This window comes from Ceratotherium simum, chromosome 22, assembly GCF_057802395.1.
Source record: "Ceratotherium simum simum isolate JZ-2026a chromosome 22, ASM5780239v1, whole genome shotgun sequence".
Classification (NCBI taxonomy): Eukaryota; Metazoa; Chordata; class Mammalia; order Perissodactyla; family Rhinocerotidae; genus Ceratotherium; species Ceratotherium simum.
In genome coordinates, this window is record NC_141921.1 from 17,042,357 (window position 1) to 17,065,853 (window position 23,497).

General features: G+C 43.7%; 1 protein-coding gene across 2 annotated transcripts in view; it reads left to right on the top strand.

Annotated features, from left to right (window-relative positions):
• Nucleotides 1-583: 583 nt before the first annotated feature.
• Nucleotides 584-23,497, top strand: part of HIVEP3 (HIVEP zinc finger 3) — a 492,690-nt gene continuing 469,776 nt past the window's right edge. Inside the window, exon 1 of one of the 2 annotated variants that reach the window (XR_015555770.1) lies at nt 584-665. The gene's annotated coding sequence lies outside the window, so the exon portion shown is untranslated. Of the gene's footprint in view, nt 666-910; nt 1,327-23,497 lie in introns of those variants that run through there. The other variant, XM_014797371.2, reaches the window with a different exon arrangement.

A 23,497-nucleotide genomic window follows, 5' to 3' on the forward strand; every position in this document is an offset into this window, starting at 1 on the left:
CATCACACTTGCTGGCCAGGGAGCGACACGAGCGCGCGGATAAAGCACCCCTAAAACCGCCGCAGGCGCGGCCGGCCGGTGGCTCCTTCTCTGCTGCAGTTCAGTCTCGGGTCTCCTCTGGTTAGAGCCTGGCCCACTCCAGTTTGGTTTTTCCTGTAGATTCGTGCACAGGAGAAAAGGGACGATTCACCGTGGAGTTTGAGTCTGACTCCCGGCTCCTCAGGTCATCCAAGGCTCCCCTTGTTCAATCAACGACGCCGGCTACCGCCGGTCCGGGACCAAAAAGGCTGGCGCTCAGCGTTGCGCGCTGCTCCCCGCAGCCGTCGCGCACGCGCAGCTCCCCGACCACGGAGGGGGCGGGGAGTGGGCGGGGCGGGCATCTCCCGGGCCAATCGGGAGCGAGCACCCCCGCCCTTCGGGCCGGTGGACTGAGCTTGACCCCGGCGGTGGGCGGCGGAGGCGGGGCCAGCCGTGCGGCCGCGGAGGGGGCGGGGCCCGGGCCTGGAGGCGGGGCCTGGGGCTGTCAGTCCCGCGCCCGCCGCCGCTGCCGCCGCCGCCGCGGGTCCTCACATGCGGTGGCCCCGGGGGCCGCCAGCGCTGCCGCCCGTCGCCCGCCGCCGACCCGGCATCCCGAGCCGCCTCCCTCCTCGCGGCCCGGCGCGCAGGTAAGGCCGGCCGCGCTGCCGAGCCATCGCGCCCCCTGCTCGGCATCGGTCCGCCGCGCGGGCGCCCCCTCCGGGCTGTGTCAGCGCCGCGGCTGCCCTCGCCGCCCGGGGGCGGTCCCGAGGGGCGGGACGACAGTCCTCCCCATCCCCCCCGCACCTCCGGGCGCCGCGCCTGCTGCCGGGGTCCCCGGCCGCGCCTCTGCTTCCTGGCGTGGGGCTGGTCCCGAGCCCCCCCTCCCGGGCCGATTACACAATCGCTGGGGCTGGGGGCGGGGGTCCCTTCCGGAGCCCCGGCCCCACACCTGTCCCCGCGGCGCGCTCCCGGGCAGACGGCAGAGACCCAGCGCGACAGCCGGGGCCCGGAAAGTTTCACTTTGTGGTCGGGGCTTGTTGACATCCGCGAGATGCGGGAGATGGAGGCTGAGCAGCGAGGATGCGCCTCCGAGCAGCGTCCCCTCTGCCCCGGGGTGGCCCTGGTCCAGGTTTCCGTTCCAGAAGTCCTGCCGAAAGCCCTGCTCCGGGGCCGGAGGCTGCTGCAGGGCACACGGGTCTCGCCGCTTCTACGTTAGCGCGCCCTGGCTCCTGGACTGCAGCAATCTGGGGGCAGCTCAGCCTGCCGCGCTTCCCCCCGTTCCTAATTTAGCGTTGACATTTAGACCAGGTAGGCGAATTTACTTAGCATTTCCCTGACACTTTATATTTGTGAGGTGCTTTGCCGTCCCTGATTAGCTAATTAACAAGGTAGGAAAACAAAATAGAACCTGAAACGCACGGCTAATGCCTTGAGTCTGGCAGCTCGTGAAGAGCCACTGGGGGCTTTAGGCTGTTTGCTGCGAGAGACGCGTTTGGCTGAGGTGCTGCGGGGAGAGCTACTATTTAGTGTCTTCTGTTTGCCTGAGAAGGGTTTGGTAACAATGGCAAGGTTTTCTCTTCCTGCTTACGCTGTTTATTGAGGGTCGTCAGTCTATGGTAGATTGTTTGCTTTTCTTCACTTAAGCAAAGGAGGATTTAGAAGTGTTGCTGATGAAGCAGTTAAGGAAGAAAACTGAGGTTCAAATAACTTTGGATACTTGTCTGCTTTACCAGGTTACCCCTCCCGTGCAGAAAACCTTGCCTCTTCCTGTTCTCTCCCCATCTTCCCAGTAGGACTGTATCCAATTGGGTTGGCATTACTGGTTCCTCATTTAGTTCATAGACCTCTTGCTACCTGTGGTTTACAGACCTGCCTCGAGACATCCTTTAAGAGTGGGCTTAATTAGCACTTTTATCTGCCCATTAAGCAATACCGCTTGAACTCTCTTGCAATCAGGTGCTGTTGTAGTGTTGAATCTTTAATAATATCTAATTCATTTTAATAGTGTTTCTATAATAATCTTTCTATTAGTATGCCCGTTCTGCAACACCAGTACTTTTAGTATAGAAGCTGCAATTTACTAGAAATATTATCATGGCAAAAATAATTCTCCAACAGATTTGCAGCCCACTTAGATAATTACTGCTAGAGGCTGTTAAGGTTTTTTATTCTTTGGTGCAGTAGGTGTTACAATGCTTTTGATCTACGAGGTCATTATGAGGTCATTCCTCCCTGTAGTGATGGTTTCAGTCACTGTGTCACTTAAATATTTTTTGGTCTAATATTGTATGAGTTTTTCCCCCATGCTGATTTCTTTTTGGACAAGATTCAGAGCTAACAAGATTTAATTTTGAGTTGCCAGCCTCAATTTTAAGAAGGACAATATTTATTGTATTTTGGGGGTTGTATTAGAACTATGATGATTTTATTAGCAAATGTACCAGACACTGTTTTGGGTGCTTTACAGATATTAAGTTATCTAATTTTCCCAACAACCCTATAAGGAAGGTACTGTTATTACCCCATGTTTCAGACGACGAAATTGAGGCCCAGTTGCTTGACCCAGGTCACACAGGTAAGTAAATGATAACCAGATTCTAGCCTAGGCAGCCTCAGTTCCGAGTCCAAATCCTTAACCATTGTGCTATCCTGCCTCTGTAGATTATCCCTTCAACAGGTATTTATTTCTACCTGCTGTCTGTACAGCATTGTATTCTGCACTGTGGGGAGGAGAAGAGCACTTTACAGTGTAATAACAAACACTGCGTTAGGAGTTCCTATTCTGGTCTTCACTCTGCCACCAGCTAATCTGTGATTTTGAGCGAGATACGTGATCTCCCTGCCTTCCATTTACTCCTTGGTGGAATAACAGCCATTGAAGCAAATGAACTAACTAGCCTTAACGTCCTGGGGAGCTGGAGAGATGAGTCAATGCATGTAAGAATTAGATGTCCTCCTCCCTAAGGCACAGTATAAGATCAAGTGTCAAATGAGTGAGGTGTGTGTGCGTGTGTGCCCACACGCGGTGTGTGTCATAGAGAAGGACGGGAGGGCGTGTGCTCAAGCTGCCATTGGCTACCATGGGAGGACAATGGTTGAGAGACTTCATCTTAAACACTTCAGTATTGTTTTATCCTGTTGCCACCAGCATTATTCCTTTTGTAATTAAAAAAAACAAAAGACAACCAGAAAAGAAGTCATCCTATACGAGTCGGGTAACCATGGGCAGGACCACGTGAGGAGCACTTCTAGGGGACTGTTTGGCATCACTTTGCAGGAGGCTCGGGGTCAGATGATGGCAGGACCTGAATGGCAGACCCAGGAGTTCCCAGAATCATGGCAAGTCAGGGTTGAAAGGAAACTTGAAGGTCATTGAGTTTAACATCCTCTTCTCCTTTCTCCCTCCACCATCCTTCCAGTGGATAAATCCCCACGCGAGTGCACCTGTCCCGATTGGTGCGCATCCTGCTTCTGCCGGGATACCTCCTGGGCTTCACAAATCCCTGCATCAAAGAAGCTGGGATTGTGTCTGGGGATATGGAATGGGAAACCGCAGAAGGATTCTGGGCCCTTCTGGCTTTTGCTCTTGAAAGATCATCATTGTTGTGAAACCTGGATTAGAGATTAGGTGGTCTTGGCCAGAATCTAGGATGGAGGTGATCCAGACTGAGACAGGCAGTGGCATGGGATTGCTGAGGAAGGAATGGACCCCAGAAGACAGAATCTCCTGCACCCAGTGCCTGCCTGACCACAAGCATCGGAGAGGAGGGACAAGTCAGCATCTCCCTGGGGTGAGGTGGGTGTTGGGAGAAACAGTGAGTGGAGCTGGAAAGTCTGGTGGGGTGAGGAGGAGACACGGTTATGTATGGATATCCCCCGAAGCCGAATAATAGACTGTGGCTAATGTAAGGCCTCTGCAGACCGGAAAACAGATTTTCTTTCTTCTTAAGAAGGGAGTGTACCATTTAAATATAGTGGGAAACTCCCTCTGCCTAATAAAGAAATAAAACAGTATTTCCCTTTGGGTGTTGCAACCTCTTACACTGGCTTGTTCAGCCTTGCATTGTGTTTCTTGGTCACGTTGGGAATCTGATGTTATTTGAAGTACCAGGAGGACGTGTCGGTGATGCATTTTCTAATTTCGTTGGGAAATTTTCTCTGGGGTATTCTGTTTTGAGTGACATCTGTTAAGTGTGTGCTGGAGAGCCAGCATGCTTCCTGAGGAGTGCTCAGAGAGTCATTAGAAGTTTTTCCTTCCAATTCAGATTGTGTGGCACTTCAAAGAGGGCTTGGAGTGAAATGATGTCCACATTGTCAGGAAAACAGGATAATTTGAGGAAACAAATAAGATTTACACAGGAAACCACAAAGACAGAAAAAATAGTTGCGAGGGTTATAAGCTCATTTTCTCTTGTTATTTATGTGTTTCTGTCTCAGGATGCAGCATTTCTTAAATATTCATATTTACAAATTTGTAAGTTGAAATATGTTGTCCAATAGCGTGTGTGGAAATAAACTGTATAATCTCAGTTTTTTGCTAGGACAGTATTGGTCTTGGTTTTTCAATATCTTTTAGACCAGTAGTTCTCAATCAGGGGTGATTTGGCCCCTAGGGAACATCTGGCAATGTCTGGACAGTTTTGGTTGTCACAGCTGGCGATGGGGCATGTGCTCCTGGCATCTAGTGGGTTGAGGGCAGGGATGCTCCTGAACATCCTACAGTGCACAGGGCAGCAAGGAATTGTTCAGTCCAAAATGTTAATAGTGCTGAGGTTGAAAAACTCTACTTTAGATGATAAAACAATTTCTTATTAGGAGCAAATTGAGGTTAAAGGGAAGAGGAAGAAGAAAGAAGTATAAAGTGTTCCTTGACTCATTGAAAGTGATAACAGTACCCTCACATCTGACAGCCAGGAGGGAGAACCAACCCGACAAGCTGCCGGAACAGGCGTTTGTCTGCCACCCAGGAGCTATTTCAATAACTGGATTGCTCAACACAGTAGTTTGGAACAGGAAGTAGAGGCCCTTGTCATGGGACGAGGCTGTAGGGGTAATTTGTGGAGGCAGAAAGGTTTATAGGCCAAGAAGGGAAGCTGGGTCCTGCCAGGATAATTTTGAAAAGTTCCAGGGAATTTCTTAAAGGTGATTTTGTTGAGGACACTGAGTGTAGTGCTTAGAAGACACTGTCTCTGCTCCGGGGCTGCACGAACCCTCTCGGCTGTGGATCTGAGCACTTCCCAGTGTTTTCTGTGTCTAGACACAGAGTGGAGAGTGAAGAGCACTTGGTGTTGTTTTCAGGTTGTATCTGTGTCCTCCCCCAACCCTTCTTTAAAAGCTTTTCTATTATGGAAAATGTTAAACATGTATAAAAATTGAGAAAAGAGTATAATGAACCCTATTCACCCAATGCCCAGCTTCCATGATTGTCAGCTCTTGGCTGATCTTAATCTATATCCCACTCATTTTAGACCTCCCCACCCCTTTTTAGAAAATAGCTTAAACAATTACTGATGGTCTGCCTACTGGGAGAGGTTCAGCAGTGAAGGAGATAAGTGATTTTAGGGTGCTTGGGTCTCCCTGGAGGCAAACTGATAACGGGCATGCATGATTGTAACAGCCATGAGAGCCTGAGAAATAGGAATAGGCCCAGGGAAATCCGTGATGGGGGAGTCAACACTTCTTGGTGGGAAAGTACAGGTGATCAGAGACAAGTTTCTTTCTTTTTAAGCTTCATGAGTGGAGAAGCCTACTTAGTGTTCTCTGCTGGTAGAAATGTGTTTTTGGTTTCCGTAGTCAAGGGTCCTCTCAGTTTCTGGGTGTGTGTTGGGGGGATGGTTTGCATGTTTCCTTTTAAGATGACCCCTTTCCTGTTTCCTGACCCTCTGGGTGTGCTGTGTGGTGGGGAGCCATGTGTTCTCTGTGGCCCTCTGGTTCGGGCAGATGGGTCTTCACTGACTTCTTCCTGGAAAGCACAGGGCAGGGTAGGGATGGGAGAGAGAGGCATTATTTTTAGTGGTTCTGGATTCTCTTCTGCTGCAGTCACTGCCCTGCATTTTTTAGTGGATGTAGGGCTGTTCTCTTGCAGCCACCAGCAGTCCTCCCCAGACGGAGACAAGCATGACAGTGTACCCTTTGCAGATGGGCCTCACTTTCCCTAGTTGTGTCTCCTGGAGCTACAGGATTAATTTTTTAGGCCATTGGAGAATTGGCATGCATTTACTTGACTCAGTGTTGTGTTGTAATATGCATACAAAAAATGGCTTCAAAAGTTGAGAGAGTTCGTAAATAATCAGATAATTGATGTCTATGGATTTTAATTAGTGCTGATTTCTACAAACGTAGACATTCTGGACTAAGTTCACAAGCAACTGCGTTAATATGAAGACCTAGGCCCCTGAATGTCTGTGTTCCCATCTGTATTTACTTATTAAATGCATTTTTACCCTCTCCTTATTCCACAAAGAAGTTTAGACGGCATTAGCTTATTTTGAACATTCTGTATCACAACCGTAGTTTTTCAGGTGTCATGCCTTTCTCTGGGGAGGCTAACTCCTGGTCTGTTAATGACAGTTACCTACTCTGTGCCTCTATATGTGCCAGGCACTTTACTCACATTAACTCTGTTCCTTAAGTATTCCCATTTTGCAGATGAGGAAACTGAGGTTTAGAGAGGTTAAGGAATGGGAAGATGTAGCATTGGTTTTTAACCCAGATTTGTTTGATTTCAAAGTCTACATGTTTTCCACTAAGCCTTGTTTCTCATGGTTAAAAGTTGGTGGGAGTTTGTACCAGGATTGGTAGAGAAGATGGGGGCAGGTGCTGGGAAAGGGGACTGAGAGTTCTGGTTATTCCAGCTAATGAAATCTTCACGTTGAATCCCCTGGGACACATTGCTTTAGAGTGTGATAAATTACCTGTGTCCTATTTTTGAGCTGACTGTATAAAACAGGATCACACTGGTAGCCCTGAGCCAAATTTGGTCAGCAGATGTGTTTTATTTAGTCTGCACAGTGTTTTATTTTTGAAAAATTGAATTAGTTGTCTTTTAAAAAGTGGGAAATTTCACACTAAAATTTCCAAATTTCTTGGCTTCTCTTGAGCCGTCAGAAGATCTGGCAGCACCAGGCCCGCATTCCTCCTCGGCAGTGGTTATAGTGGCTGCCTTCTCTGCATGGAGCGCAGACTTCCTAGTTTGCTGTCTTTACCAGCCTGCTCCCTTCACTCATTTATATTACTTGCCAGGACCCTGAAGGCATTTGAGTTAGAGGCACCCTTCTAGAGGTTATGCATATTCTCTCTGCCAGTGTCAGGGCTGTATTAGTGGGGGCTTGTTCTGTATTTGAATTAGAGATCTCCAGCATCTTTTCCCTTTGTAGAGAGCCTGGAGAGGTGACTATACTTGGCTTACGAACAGACGCATCCACATTCCTCCCTTGTGCTCCCAGCAATGCCTAATTGGACTTAGGATGGGCTTTTGGACTAAGGTGGACCAATCAGGTATTTGGGATTTGGACACCAAATCAGTGGGCTGAGGAACTTCAGGCAGGAAGGACTTGTAGACTCAGGCTAAAAATGGTGATGTTGGAAAGGTGGCTGAGTGAGCTAAGGAGCTGGATGGCAGGTGGGTGAGAAATCACATGGCAGCAGGGAGGGAGGAGCTGCCTGATCTCTGCTTCCACTATGCTTCCTGCAGCTGGGTTCCTCTGTAGCCACAGCATTCCTTCAGTGATATTTATCGAGTGCTTACTATAATGCCAGGCGCTGTTCTAGATGCTTGTGACATAACAGTGAATGAAAACAGACAAAGGTCCTGCTCTCATAGAGCTCATATTTTGGTGAGGGAAAACACACAACTCCAAACAAGAAAGCAAATAAATATAAAATATTTAAGGTGGTGATAAGTGCAAGGAAGAAATATAAACTGAGTAAGGAGACACAGAGTGGGTGTGTGGGGGAGTGAAGTTATGTGAGAGAGGTTGTTCAAGGAAGGCCTCTTGATAAAGTGATATTTGAGCAGAGATGTGTATAAAGTGAGACGGAGTGAGCCATTAGGAAACTTGGGGGTGGAGCATTCCCTACAGAGGGTTTAGCAAGTGCAAAGGCCCTGAGGCAGGAGTATGCTTGACCTGTTTGAAGAACAGCAAAGAGGATATTGTGGCTGGAAGGCAATGAATAATGGGAGAGGGGGTGGTGGAGAGAATGTAGGACCTCACAGCTATGTTAAAGACTTTGGATTTTATTCTAGTGAGATAGGAAGCCATTGGAAGATTTTGAGCACAGGTGGCCTGATCTGCTGTATGTCTTAAAAAATGTAAATGCTGTATGGAGACTAGACTGTACAGCAGCTAAGGTGAATGCGGGACTACTAATTAGGGGCTATGCAGTAGTGAAGATAAGATACAGTGCTGGCTTGGACTAGGATAGAGGTGGAGGTGATGAGTAGTGGACAAGTTTTGAAGAGGAGTTGAGAGGAGTTGATGATGTATTTGATATTGGATGTGAGGGAAAGAGAGGAGTCAAGATGGTTCCAGCCTTTGAGTATAAACGTTGCTGCATTAGTTGGCATTTCTCCTTCTCTTCTTGGAAACCATTCAAAAGCAACAAGGAAGGTAAAAAAATAAAAATAAAAACCTTGCAAACTCATTTCCAGAAAAATTAGGAGAGAAATTTAATCCATAGACGTCAATATATTTGTAAAGACTGTCCCAAATAGATGAGATCAGGTGGAAGTCAGGTGGGAGGAAATGAAGAGAAGCAGCACAGAGATGGTGAGAGCCCAACAGCAGCAGATCTTAGAAAGTACTAGAAAAGTCAGATTCTTTAAGGTGAAAATCTGCACCCAGATGTGAAAAAGCTATATTCCTTGCTTGCAGCAATTGTTGTGGGAACTGGATGTACAGCTGGTGGAGGAAACCCTCCTGGATGTAGTTTGGTTCAAAGAAGCAAAATAAGAGGGGTTATATAAGGAATCACATAGGCAAGGCTGCATATTTGTAGGAAGTATTCTCATCTTTGTAGCAGAAGGGAGGAAGGGAGCCTTTGGGTTGTGAAAACAGCTCATCTGAGAGTATCCTGGCCATCCTCGCCTCCCCTACCAAGAGGGACCTCATGCAAATACTGTAGCTGTCAGGGAAAACTAACTCATTCAGGGCCATCCCGGTGGCATAGTGGTTAAAGTTCATGTGCTCTGCTTCAGCAGCCCAGGGTTTGCAGGTTCGGATCCCGGGTGCGGACTTATGCGCAGCTCATCAAGCCGTGCTGTGGCAGACGTCCCACATACAAAATAGAGGAAGATGGCATGGATGTTAGCTCAGGGCTAATCTTCCTCAGCAAAAAGAGGAAGATTGGCAACAGATGTTAGCTCAGGGCCAATATTCCTCACAACCCCCCCCAAAACCCCCCAAAAACTAACTCATTCAATGATAATGAAGGAAGGAAAGGGTAGGCTTCTATTTCTGAAAATGGTAGGCAAGATTATTTGGACCAGAGTTCCCAGTGAAAGATGTTGAAATGTTGGATATATTTTTTAAATTTAAAAAATTTTAAATGTCATTGAAGGTACTAAGGAGCTGAGAAGAGAAAAAGGAACTATCAGGCCAAAATCTATAGTCAAGCGGGAACCTAGAGAGATGTGCAGATGACTGGAACACTTAAGTTGCTTTTGCCCTAAGAACATTTGTTGATCCTAAAAAATAGGGGCTTTGGTTTTAGCAGCTTTGCGGGACAAGGAGATTAGAAGTCAAAGTTCATGGCTTGCTCAAGGTGGAGAGTCTCATTGGAGACTACCTCGTACAAAGCTCGGGCTGCTCAGGGTAAAGCTGAACCAGAAGTAAAACCATGTCTCCCTATCCCTAAGGCACAGCAGGGAAGCTTGCCCGGTCCTGAGCAGAGCAAGAAGAAAAAGAAAAGGTAAGTTGTTTTCTCTGGCCAGCCTTTGTACAGATTTTGAGGATGGTTTTATATCACCTTGATTCAGAGAACCTCAAGCCATGAATTTGTGTTAAGGTAGTTGCAGGTTGCTAGTGCAACCTCCTCCTCCCCATCCCTGTCCCCAGACACCTAGCAGAATCAAAGATGAATCTTCTCTGGAGGAAGGCATCTTCCTAATTTTCCAGGGCCAATGAGCAGTACAGTCAGAAAGAACAAAGCATACAAGGAAACAACATGATGAGAGAACCAGCAGAAGCAACTGATAGAAAGAAAGAAAATGAGAGCACAAATTCTTTATGTATTTAATTATCAGAGACAAGTAAATAACTCTTTTTATTATGTTCATAGAAATAAAGGCAAGCTTGTAAATATCTTCAGGGAATGGGTAACAATTAAAGTGGCTTGGCAGATTTGAAAAAGACCAAATAGAATTTCTAGGAATAACTGAAATGTAAAAACTTAATGGTATACCATCGGATAGCATATTAGACAAAATCAAAGAGAGATTAGTGAATTGGATGATAGATTACAAGATATTATCCAGGATGTTGCACAGGGAGACAAAAAGTCAGAAAGTATGGAAGAGAGGTTAAAAGACGTGCAAGATAGAGTGAGAAGTTGTAACATGTATTTAATTGGAGTTCAAAAAGGAGAGGAAAGAGAGAATGGGTCAGAAGCAACTATTTAATGACATAATGACTGAGATTTTTCCAGAATTGATCAAATATATAAAGCCAAAAATTCATAAACAGAGCACCAAAGACAAAGAGGAAATCCTAAAGGAACCAGAAAAAAAAAGACAAATTACATTGAAAAGAGCGACTTACACACTTCTTGATACCAACAGTGGAGGCCAGGAGGCAGTGGAATGGTATCTGTGATGAAATAGCTGACAACCTAGAATTCTATGCACAGAGAAAATGTCTTTCAAGAAAATGACAACATAAAGATGTTTTCGTATAAAGAAGAATGTAGAGTTTGCCACCATTTTAGTGAGTTTGCCTAGTAAAGGAAATCTTAACTGATATACTTTAGGCAGAAGGAAGGTGACTCCAGGTGGAAAAAGCTGACACACAGTAGAGAATGAGGGATTTTAAAAAGAGGTAAATATGTGGGTAAATGTAAATGTAGATGAATAATGAAGTATTAAAAAATTTTAATATCTTATGGGTTAAACTATAAAGAATTGAAAATAAGACAACAATAGCATACAAGTTAGGAAAGGATTCTAAGGTCCTGGTTTTACCTAGGAGGAGAAGAAAGATTAATTATTATTTTTAGACTAATAAGTTAACAATGTATATTGTATTTTCTAGAATAACCATGGAAAGAATAGAAGCAGGTGTATAACATCCCAGCTAGTTGAGAAAGGCTCACCTATAACATAAAACTACAAAAAGGAGGCAAGTAAAAGGATGGAAAAATGTATACTGTCAAATAATAAGCACAATGTCAGATAAAGCAGGCATTAGGGTTAAAAACATCACTAGGGATAGAAAGTTCTTTTCACCAGGAAAATATCACAGTTTGAAATTTTTATGCATCAAATAACATAGCATAATATATAATGAAGAAATGACAGAACTTCAAGGAGAAATAAAAATATCCACAATCATAGATAACACATTTTAAATGAGAATAGCTAAGACATTTTAAAGAAGAACTAGGTCAGAGGATTTGCTCTATGGAACCAAATCTTATTATAAAGCTATAGTAATGACAACAGAGTGGTATTGATTCAAGGATAAACAAACAATCCAACAGAACAAAATAGCTCAGAAACATTTGCATTTACGGACTCTTGATATATTGCAAAGGATGCGTTACAGATTTACATCGAGCTTTCCAATAAATGGTACTGGGACCCATGGATATGCATATAGAAAAAATGTAATTTGACTGTCACTATGCACAATCCATAAAAGTCAATTTCAAGAGGATTTAAAAACTTAAACATGAAAGGAAAAGCTATAAAGATTTTGGTAATATAAGAGAATATCTTCATGATCCTTGCATGGAAAGGAGTTCTTAAATAAGGTGCAAAAATCATTAATGTTAACATAAGAAAGGCTTGAGAAAACTGATTACATTAAAATCAATACTTTATTTATTTATTTATGTATTTTTTATTGATGTTTTAATGGTTTTTAACATTGTGAAATTTTGGGTTGTGCATTTTTGTTTGTCCATCACTATATATATGACTCCCTTCACCCGTTGTGCCCACCCGCCACCCCCACTGCCCCTGGTAACCACAGTACAGTTTTCTCTGTCCATGTGTTGGTTTATATTCCACATATGAGTGAGATCATACAGTGTTTGTCTTTCTCTTTCTGGCTTATTTCACGTAACATAATACGTTCCAGGCCCATCCATGTTGTTGCAAATGGGAAGATTTTGTCTTTTTTTATGGCTGAGTAGTATTCCATTGTATATATATACCACATTTTCTTAATCCAATCGTCAGTCGAGGGACACTTAGGTTGCTTCCACTTCTTGGCTATGGTGAATAATGCTGCAATGAACATAGGGGTGCATAAGCCTCTTTGGATTGTTGATTTCAGGTTCGTTGGATAGATTCCCAGTAGTGGGATAGCTGGATCATAGGGCATCTCTATTTTTAATTCTTTGAGGAATCTCCATACCGTTTTCCATAGAGGCTGCACCAGTTTGCATTCCCACCAGCTGTGTATGAGGGTTCCTGTTTCTCCACATCCTCTCTAACACTTGTTGTTTTTTGTCTTGGTGATTATAGCCATTCTAACGGGCATGAGGTGGTATCTTAGTGTTGTTTTGATTTGCATTTCCCTGATGATTAGTGATGTTGAACATCTTTTCATGTGCCTATTGGCCATCTGTTTATCTTCTTTGGAGAAGTGTCTGTTCATTTCCTCTGCCCATTTTTTGATCGGGTTGTTTGTTTTTTTGTTGTTCAGTTGTGTGAGTTCTTTATATATTATGGAGATCAACCCCTTGTCAGATGTCTGTTTTGCAAATATTCTCTCCCAGCTGGTGGGTTGTCTGTTCATCTTGATTCTGGTTTCGTTTGTCTTATAGAAGCTCTTTAAGCTGATAAAGTCCCACTTGTTTATTTTTTCTTTGGTTTCCCTAGTCTGGGTAGGCATGTCATCCGAAAAGATTCCTTTATAACCAATGTCAAATAGTGTGTTGCCTATATTTTCTTCTATGAGTTTTATAGTTTCAGGTCTCACCTTCAGGTCTTTGATCCATTTTGAGTTAATTTTTGTGAATGGCGATAGCAGATGGTCCACTTTCATTCTTTTGCATGTGGCTGTCCAGTTTCCCAACACCATTTATTGAAGAGACTTTCCTTTCTCCATTGTATGTTCTTAGCACCTTTGTCGAAAATCAGCTGTCCGTATATGTGGGGTTTTATTTCTGGGCTTTCAATTCTGTTCCATTGATCTGTATGTCTGTTTTTGTACCAGTACCATGCTGTTTTGATTACTATTGCTTTGTAGTATGTTTTGAAGTCAGGGATTGTGATGCCTCCTGCTTTGTTATTTTTTCTTAGGATTTCTTTAGCTATTTGGGGTCTTTTGTTGCCCCATATAAATTTTAGTATTCTTGTTTCTATTTCTGTGAAGAATGTCATTGGGATTCTGATTGGGATTGCATTGAATCTGTAGATTGCTTAGGTAATATAGACATTTTAACTATGTTTATTCTTCCAATCCATGTGCGTGGGATATCTTTCCATTTCTTTATGTCATCATCGATTTCTTTCAGTAATGTCTTGTAGTTCTCATTATATAGGTCCTTCACCTCCTTGGTAAGATTTATTCCTAGGTATTTTATTCTTTTTGATGCAATTGTAAATGGTATTATCTTTTTGAGCTCTCTTTCTGTTAGTTCATTATTAGCATACAGAAATGCAACTGATTTTTGTAGATTGATTTTGTACCCTGCAACTTTGCTGTAGTTGTTGATTGTTTCTAATAGTTTTCCAACAGATTCTTTAGGGTTTTCTATATATACAATCATGTCATCTGCAAATAGTGAGAGTTTCACCTCTTCATTACCTATTTGGATTCCTTTTATTCCTTTTTCTTGCCTAATTGCTCTGGCCAAAACCTCCAGTACTATGTTGAACAGGAGTGGTGAGAGTGGGCAGCCCTGCCTCGTTCCTGTTCTCAGAGGAATGGCTTTCAGTCTTTCCCCGTTGAGTATGATGTTGGCTTGGGTTTGTCATAAATAGCCTTTATTATGTTGAGGTACTTTCCTTCTATTCCCATTTTGTTGAGAGTTTTTATCATAAATGGATGTTGTATCTTGTCAAATGCCTTCTCTGTGTCTATTGAGATGATCATGTGGTTTTTCTTCTTTGTTTTGTTGATGTGATGTATCACGTTGATTGATGTGCGGATGTTGAACCATCTCTGCGTCCCTGGTATAAATCCCACTTGATCATGGTGTATGATCTTTTTAATGTGTTGTTGTATTCGGTTTGCCAATATTTTGTTGAGGATTTTTGCATCAATGTTCATCAGCGATATTGGCCTGTAATTTTCTTTCTTTGTATTGTCTTTGTCTGGCTTTGGTATCAGGGTGATGTTGGCCTCATAGAATGATTTAGGAAGTGTTCCATCTTCCTCTGCTTTTTGGAATAGTTGGAGAAGGATGGGTATTAAATCTTCTTTGAATGTTTGGTAAAATTCACTGGAGAAGCCATCTGGTCCGACTTTTATTTTTGGGGAGGTTTTTGATTACTGTTTCAATCTCTTTACTTGTGATTGGTCTATTCAGATTCTCCATTTCTTCTTGGTTCAGTTTTGGGAGGTTGTAGGAGTCTAAGAATTTATCCATTTCTTCTAGATTGTCCAATTTGTTGGCATATAATTTCTCATAGTATTCTCTTATAATCCTCTGTATTTCCGTGGTATTCGTTGTAATTTCTCCTCTTTCATTTCTAATTTTATTTACTTGAGCCTTTTCTCTTTTTTTCTTAGTAAGCCTGGCTGAGGGTTTGTCGATTTTGTTTATCTTCTCAAAAAATATAAATGGGATACTTGGCCTCTTACTTCTTAACGGCATTCTGTTACTTGCTGTTCCTTGAACTGTTCATGTGGTTTCATGCCTATGTGACTAGCCAAAAGCCCCTTTTGCTCTCTCCTCCTGTCCCCGTGCGACCAGCAATTACACATCTAATTATTTGATGTTTTTACTAAGGACTTTGGATGGGAGAAGTTCAAAAGGGGCGAGTCATGAAAGGAAAGCAGGCATAGCCATAGCTGTGCAGGCAGCTGGAGGACAATGGGGAATGTGGCAGGATACTATTTCTAGTTATTCACTGAGGTTTTTGTCCCTCTGCTTCCTTTTAGTTATGGCACATCCCCCTGCCTAGGCAGCTAGGGCATTCCATGTTCATTGCCTCAGGGGACAAGTGACATAGAGGAATTCAGAAATTAGTGCTTGGCGTTTGATTTTCCAAAGCCTGGTCCTCATGGGGGCACCCAAGGACTCAGTGCGTAGATGACAGATTTAGAAGCACCTCTTCCCCCCTGCCCCCCTCTCCCGCAGGGGGTAATGTTGCCCTTGGTGAGGGGAGGAAGGGTGTAGAGGGAAGGAAGAGAGGCAGATGTTCATGGCTCCTGAGAAGGCAGGCTGTGCCCTGTGTCTGGGCTGAATCCTGAAGGGCGGTGACTATGCAAACCCCTCACAAGTCTGGGGAACTGGAGAGCAGAGGAAGCCTGTGCCCCTGTATTTAGGCAAAGTCCAGGGGGTGGTATGACTTCGGTTCCCATTGCCGATATGGCCCTGGAGCATTCAGGTAGAAATGGGTTTGAGCCCTGTGGAGGCAGAGCAGCCCCCCACCCCCCAGCATTTCCCTGAGCCCTTGCACAGCTGTGCTGTGCTCTCTAGCAGGAAAAGTGCTTCTGAGAAGGCTTGGAGGTTGGTTGAGAGAGTGCTGAGGAGGCCTTGTTGTTGGGAGAGGAGCTCTCTGTGGCCCTCTGAGTGCACTCGTGACCCACGCCTGGAGAGGAAAGAGGGGGTGTGGGCAGAGGCTGGGGCTGGGGATAACTCGGAGGACCGGGTGCCGCTCTGCCTCTGGCACCTTGGCACTCACTGACTAAGGCCCTGGAATTTAGACGGGACTCTGGGGCTGGGGGAGAGACTTTGAATTGCATGGAATTACCAAAGGGAGGATTTCGGTATAAATTAGATTATTAGAGAACAGTAAAGTCTCATTCCTTACATCCCTGAGTTTGAGAACTGAGAATTGGCCCCGTTACAGGGACAAGAGAAGAGATTTGGTTTTGTCTCTTTGCTTTGGTGTGGGTGCTGTTGGGCTTTGATGTGATGGCCAGGAGCTCCAGGGCTTGCCTTAAGTATGATCTGGGGAAGCTATCTGATTTTCTCCCCGGCTTTGCTGCCTTGCGCGGCTGCTGTGGACCTTTGGAAGCCAGTGCAGGACTGGCAGTCACAGATGTGTTTGCTGTCACATCTGTATGTGAGCAGAGTAGGGAAAGATGAAATCAGCAGAATGGGACCTTTCTGGACAAGATTGTACAGGAACCCAGCCTGGACTGTACTCAAAGCCGATGCTGAATAATGCAGGAGAGGCAAATGAAAACCAACCAGGAGCCATTTTTTAACTTATTAAATTTGAGGAAAAATGCTCGTCACTGACTTGCATTAATTTGAGGATTGGTTAAGTAATTTTCAGACCTACGTTTATCATTGATTCATAGAAGTTAGTCAATTTTGGAAACCACCTGGCAACTTCAGCTTCGTCAGTGCCCAGAAACTTCACCTAAGCAGATGTCACAAGACAACAAGCTAACGGAGATGAGAGGATGGAGTGGTGTCCCCGGGCACGCTGGAGGAGGTCGTTTCTTTGTAGCAGTTCTAGGGACTCCAGGAAGCTGGAAGCTTGGAATGGTTTGGTTGGCCCAGCTTTGTTTGTGCCCTGTTGTCCCACCATCATTTCAGACTTGGCTGACCTTTGTCACAAATCCTGATTTACTCATTTCTCCCCTTTCTCTGCCTTTTCCTTTCTGCCCTCCTGCTTATGCTTTGCACACTCTGCTAACTTCTTTGCTCTGTGCTGGGGCTTTGGTTTTTCTTCTCCTCCCTGAACTCTCCCCGTGTTTGCCCTGGCCCCTTTCTTTCCTTGTGATGTGCTCATCCTTGCTCAAGTGCAGCCCTATTGTTAATTTCATGGCATGCCTTTTCCTCACCACCTTGAAGACTCCCCACCGGCAGGGAAGGAACATGGATCTGCTCTTCAGGAAATGCTGTCCTTTGGGTGGAAAAGGACCGGCTTCCTGGCTGTGCTAGAATGAAGATCATTCTCTGCTGGAAACAAACAAAACTCTTTATCTGTGGAACTTCCTGTTTCCTCCACTGAAAGCTGTGCTTCTCAAACCTGGGGCATTATGCCAGGGGCACGTGAAATCATAGGATAAAACGGGCATATCTTCCTGGATGTTACTTGAAACTTTGGGGGAAAATTGTTTTGAATTTTTCTTCCTCATGAAAACTATTGCCACATATGGGTTGAGGAATATTATGGAAGGCAACGTAAAATTCACCTGGCATTTAAAGATTAAGCAAGAGATGTAAAAACGTCATGCTTCTGGTATTATGTCTTCAAAATTCTTGGAGTGTCTTTCCACTCCTCTGCTGTTAAGACATCCTTCCGTGGAGAATTTTGAGCAGCACATAAAGCATTCCCTGGAAGTGGCAGATGGCTACAGGTTTGCCCAGTGAATTTGGCACCTTGGGCTGATTTAATGAAGTTGGGAAAAATTTTGAAATACTAATAGAGGTTTCTTTCCTCCGCATCCCTTAAAGTTTCCCTTTGCTCCCCTTTATTCTGTTATTAATTCATCGCCTGGGGAGCATTTGGATTGTTATAGCAGGAATGTAAAGATAGAGAAGCAGGGCTCCTCTCAAGATTTTAAGTATGTGTGTATATTTTTAAATTCATAGCGGAGACAAGCAAGACTTTTGATTGGTAAGAGTTGGGGTTTGAACATCAAAAGCACATCTTTGAAGGAATCAAGGTGTTATGGGTTGAATTGTGTTCCCCCAAAATTCATGTGTTGAACCCCCAGTACCTGAGAATGTGACCTTATTTGGAAATAGGGTCTTTATGGGGTAATTACATTAAAGTGAGGTCTTTGGGATGGATTCTAATTTGATAATCCTGGGGTCCTTATAATAGGGGAAATTTGGACACAGAGACACGCACAGAGGGAAGATGATGTGAAGAGACACAGGGAGGAGACAGCCATCTACAAGCCGAGGAGAGAGGCTTGGAATAGATCCTTTCCTAAGCCCTCAGAAGAAACCAACTTCGCCAATATCTTGATTTTGAACTTTAGCCTCTAGAACTGTAGACAATAGATTTCTGTTGTTAAGCCACCTAGTTTATGGCAGCCCCAGGCAAACTATATACAAGGCACAAAAGTTATGCCATAGTAACAGATCGGAAATATCATGTTTCATTAAACCTAAGATGTCATTAGTTGTACATACCAATTTGAGACATGCCTACACATAAAGAAATATGTATCTTAGAATCAATAAAATATGGCAGTGTGGATGAAGAACAAAAGCCCCTTGTTCTGTAAACTAGCTAAACATGGCCTCAACTGGGGACGGGGAAGCAGCAGAGGAGCCGTGCTGGAGCTTCTATTGCCGTGGGTTCATGGAAGGAGAGCCAGTGTCCTGTCTTCATGCCGTGGGCTGAGCCTTGAAGATAGGTGTGGGGAACCCAAGAGCAGGGCCTTGACTCCTTCACTTCCCATTCCTGCTGTTGCCCAGGGTGAAGTCCTGTGGAGAAGTTCTTTGTGTTATTGTGGCACAGCACCAGCAGAAGTACAAAGGGGCTGGGTGACATGTCTAAGTTTGAGATTAGAGAGTAACGCAGGACAGCGGCCACATCTCCTGGTCTTCAAGGTAGTTTTGAAGTAGCAACGAGGGAGTTGGAGGAAGAGTGAGAGCAAGTGAGCCAGTGAACCCAAAGGAGCTTGCGGTTGAGGTTAAAAGGATGCAAATGATCCTTCTGGACCCGATGCTTGGAGGCCAACTTGAGGACCAAGGACATCAGTGAAGGATTTGGTGGGGATAGAGACCAATGACCAGAGATCGGGTGGGAGGAAGGCAGTGTGATGGAGGCCAGGGCAGGCACCAGGTGCCCCAATGCCTGAGCCATGTTTGATAGAACGCTGGTAAGATGGATGATAGTTGTTTAATATGTTGCATTGATCAAGTTTAAGCTTGAAATGATTATGTTGCCCAGAAGTGACTGGGTTTACTGGGAAATAACCTAGATTACATTTCTGACTTAGGAGGGAATGGGCCGGTGTCAAGACAGAAATTAATTCTGGTTAAAATTAATTTGAGAAAAATATATTTGATTTTATATACTTGAGTCTAAATTTTTTACGCAGTACACCAATTTTTACTTCTAACCCATTGCCCCCCACATTATATGGATTTCACTTGCACCAAAAACAGTCAATTGTTTGTCTTATCGATTTCCCCTTGGTTTCCTAACCTGCTTTGGGTTACAGACCACTTGAGAATCTGATGAAGACTATGAGTGTTTTCCTTAGAAAAATGCACATATGCACATACATATCAAATTTGGCATACAATTTCAGGGACTTCCCAGATACTCTGAAACCCTCACACTGTCAAAAAGTGAAAATAAAAAAGTTGATTTGTGTTAATAGAAATTTATCAAGAATTCTGGTTCAGGATAACAGACTTGAGTGCATTCATTTGCTTCCTCTGCCTTCCTAGAACCCACTGAAATGACAGTTAAAGATATGTAATAAAATGGAATCCATGACAGCTCTGAACAGGAAGGAGTGCTATGGGTAGACAAGAGATTTCGTCAAATCTGGAAGATGGAAATTAGATGAGCTTGCATTCTGTTATTTCAGGAGTTCATTATATAACAGGAAACCACAGCCTAGAACTCAAATGGGGGATTGTATTGGAGGTGGGAGACTTTCTTCTGACAGGCTCCAAGCTTGGAATTGGTACATATAAAGAATAAGACTGAGCTCTGAGGCAGCAGTCTGGGTGGTTAACTGGAAAGATGTCCTCAGGACATTTTGGATAAGTAACTCTTTCCTTTCTTAGATGTGTATAGAGCAGTTTGAATTCTAAGAATTGTTTTATGAACTTATGGAAGATTTGCTAAAGGACAGCCCAAGGTATGAAGTTGGATCAAGGGAGCAAGGTAGAATAATATTTGAAGTAGACCCAGAGGATAAAATGGAAATCCTGGGGTAGAGCCGGAAGGTAAAAAGGAAATCATCTCAGACTAGGAGGGAAATACGTTTGAGTGCTCTACTTTCTGTGACAGTTGTTGGGGTTCCATGTCCACCTGCCTGCTCTGTACCCAGATGTACCAAGGAGAGGATCCCTCCACACAGAGGCTACAGTCTGCCCTCACGTTCAGAGCACACAGACCTTCTTCCCTGCAAGGGGAAAGCACATGAGCTACTTCTGCTTCATCAGTAAATATAAGTGGTCAACTGAGGATCACCAGACATCTCAGGGACATTGGTATCGTAAAGACAAGGACCGGGCTAAAAAAGAAGCCCCCTGAGAGGACATGGAGAGACTAAAAGAATTCAGAGATTTTCACATAGACAAAACAATGTCACACTGCTGTGAAAAAGATGTAATTAGAAGATGAGACAGAACTCTCAGAAATTAAAAATATGACTGTTGAAATTTAAAAAATGCAGTAAAATATCTGAATAACAGAAAGGACACTGATAAATTCCAAATCAGTAGACAGGAAGATAAAGTTGAGAAAATCTTCCTGAACCTAGTGCAAAAAGATGGCAAGTATAAGAGCTATGTAAAAAGATAGTAGATACAGTTGGAGAAAGTCCAATATCTGTATAACAGATACAAAGGACATAATCAAAGAAATACTAGAATAAACCTGCTCTGAGCTAAAAGAATCAAATTCTTCAATTAAAAGGGGCCCACTGAATGTGAAGCAGGATAAAGGAGAAAAGATCAAAACCAAGACACACTCTAATGAAATTCCACTACTCTGGGAATGAAGGCAAATAGTATAAAAGCTCTCAGCAAGAGGAAGAATCAGATTATTCACAAAGTAATGGGAAACAGATTCACATATCACTTCAGTAATCAACAATGGTAGATGCTAGTAGACAACGGAATAATGTTTTCAAAGTTCTAAAGGAAAGTAAACCAAGAATTTTATACCCAGCTGTATTAATTAGGGTGCTTTTGATTGCAAGGAACAGAAAGTCAACCTCAAGTGGTAAAAGCAAGAAGGAAATGTATTATCTTACATTATATGAAATTCAGAGGTAGAGCATCACCAGGGTGGTAAATTCATCAGCTCAATAATGACAAATAACAATCAAGGTTCCTGATTCTTCTGTCACTCTGCTGTGTCATCCTCAGTTTGTTGGCTTTGTACTCAGGCTAGTTGCTCTCTGGTGACAAGATGTTCACAGTAGTTCCAGGGACCACATCCAGAAACAACAGTCTCCAAGGGAAGACGAGAATGTCTCTTATTCAGAAACTCTGATAGACTTCATGTTTTGTTGACCAAAATTTTGTCACATGCTTGTTTCCTAAGCCAATCATTGGAAGGATAATAAGACAATCATGATTGACCTAGACCAGTGAGGAATTACCTGCTCTGGACACATGGAGAGGGAGAATACCTGTACAAAAAAAGATTCTATTATGAGAAGAATGGGGGTGGGGAGTAGATGAATGCTGTGACGTGCAGTAGTGTCTGCTCTACCAGCCATATGAATAATTAGATGTGAGAGTAAAATAAACATTTTCAGACATGCAGGGACTCAGGAAATTTGCTTCCCACATAGCCTTTCCAGAAAAGAACAATTACTGGAGCATATTTTCCAGCCAAACAGTAAATGATCAAGAAATGATGAAAATATTGGACCCAAGAAACCATGGTAGTAACCCAGTAGGGCAATGAAAAGAAATCCTAGTATAACATCTAGGAGCAGATCTAGAGAGCAACTGGTAACAATCAGAAGAAGTCAAGAGTGTCTTCAAGAAGAAAATGGATTCCATTACACAAACTGTATAGTTAAGAATTTTTTGTTGTTGTTGTTGAGGAAGACTGGCCCTGAGCTAACAACGGTTGCTAAATCTTCCTCTTTTTTTTTTTTTTGCTTGAGGAAGATTGGCCCTGAGATAACATCTGTGCCAATCTTCCTCTATTTTTTGTATGTGGATTGCTGCCACAGCATGGCTGACAAGTGGTGTAGGTCCACGCCCAGGATCTGAACCTGCGAACCCGGGCTGCTGAAGCCGAGTGCGCCCAACTTGAACCACTCTGCCATGGGGCCGGCCCCTAGTTAAGAACTTTTAAGGGCTGATGCTGGCATATTGCCTTTTCTTTTCTTCTTAGAAACTCTGGGAAAAGTATAAAATCGTAGTCCAAATGTGAAGGAAACAAGACTGTGTCTTGGTTCTCAGCAGTTGATGGAGAGAAGGAACAGAAAGTCCACTTGCTCTTCACAGTTGAAACATTCTTCAAGTGGCGCAGATTTCATGACAAGAGAGTCACATTCCCTTCTTGGGGGCCCAATTCACAATTCTTGGTTCAGCACTTTCAATCATATTTTCAATGCTGTTTACTAGTTTTTATTTTTTAGAATGAATTTAAAGACAAAGCATGGAAAATAGAATTACAGAAGAGAAAGTAAATTTATCAACTTGGGCCATGTTTGGAATCAAGGAAGCAAAGCGAAGAGAAATACAGCTGAGTCTTCCCTAGTGGGAGTTAATATTGTTTAAAATGGAGAAATCAAGAAAGAGGGGTGTACGTGTATCAGCGTTATGAAGGAAACCACTAGAAGAACTAAAAAGAGAAACAGATGTGTCACTTCTAGAGCGTGGGGCCGTAATGGTGGCTGGGATGGGAGTAACTTTTCTGCTTTGCATTTTGTACTCTTCTGTACTCTTTTTTTTTTTTTTTTTTTTAAAGCAGGTGCATGTGTTGTTGCTTTTATGATAAAAGCTTTAGTACAAATATTGGCATATTATAGAATAGAACGCTTTCTGGTAGGCATTGGCCCAGGAAGAGTTGAGAACCTTGAAAGGTGTGGAAGTGCTGTGTAGTGTCTGGTGAGCAGTGCCCCCCGGCTGCTGCATTACTGTCTGTTCCCCTGTCACCTCCTGGACCTCTGCTCTCATCAGAAGCATCCCGCTCACCCAGATGTGCTTCCTGAACTAAGCTCTCCTCTGGAACGAGACTTGCCACTCTGTGACGGTGAAGTTTCAGAGATGGTGAAAGGTTCACATCACCCCTGAAAGTATTCAAATTGCCCATCGAATAGTGCATTTCCCTGCCGTGGTGGACACTGTGTTCTCTCTCAATAAGCCCAGTAAAGTTGGTGTTCCCCACACTCATGGCTGTTCTTTGACTAGGCACTCGGTGAAACATTTGACTTGCGTTTACAAGCCACATTCTACCAAGAAACCAAACCAAAACAAAAGTATCTTAATCTCCAGAATCCCACTCAATGTGACGAAATGC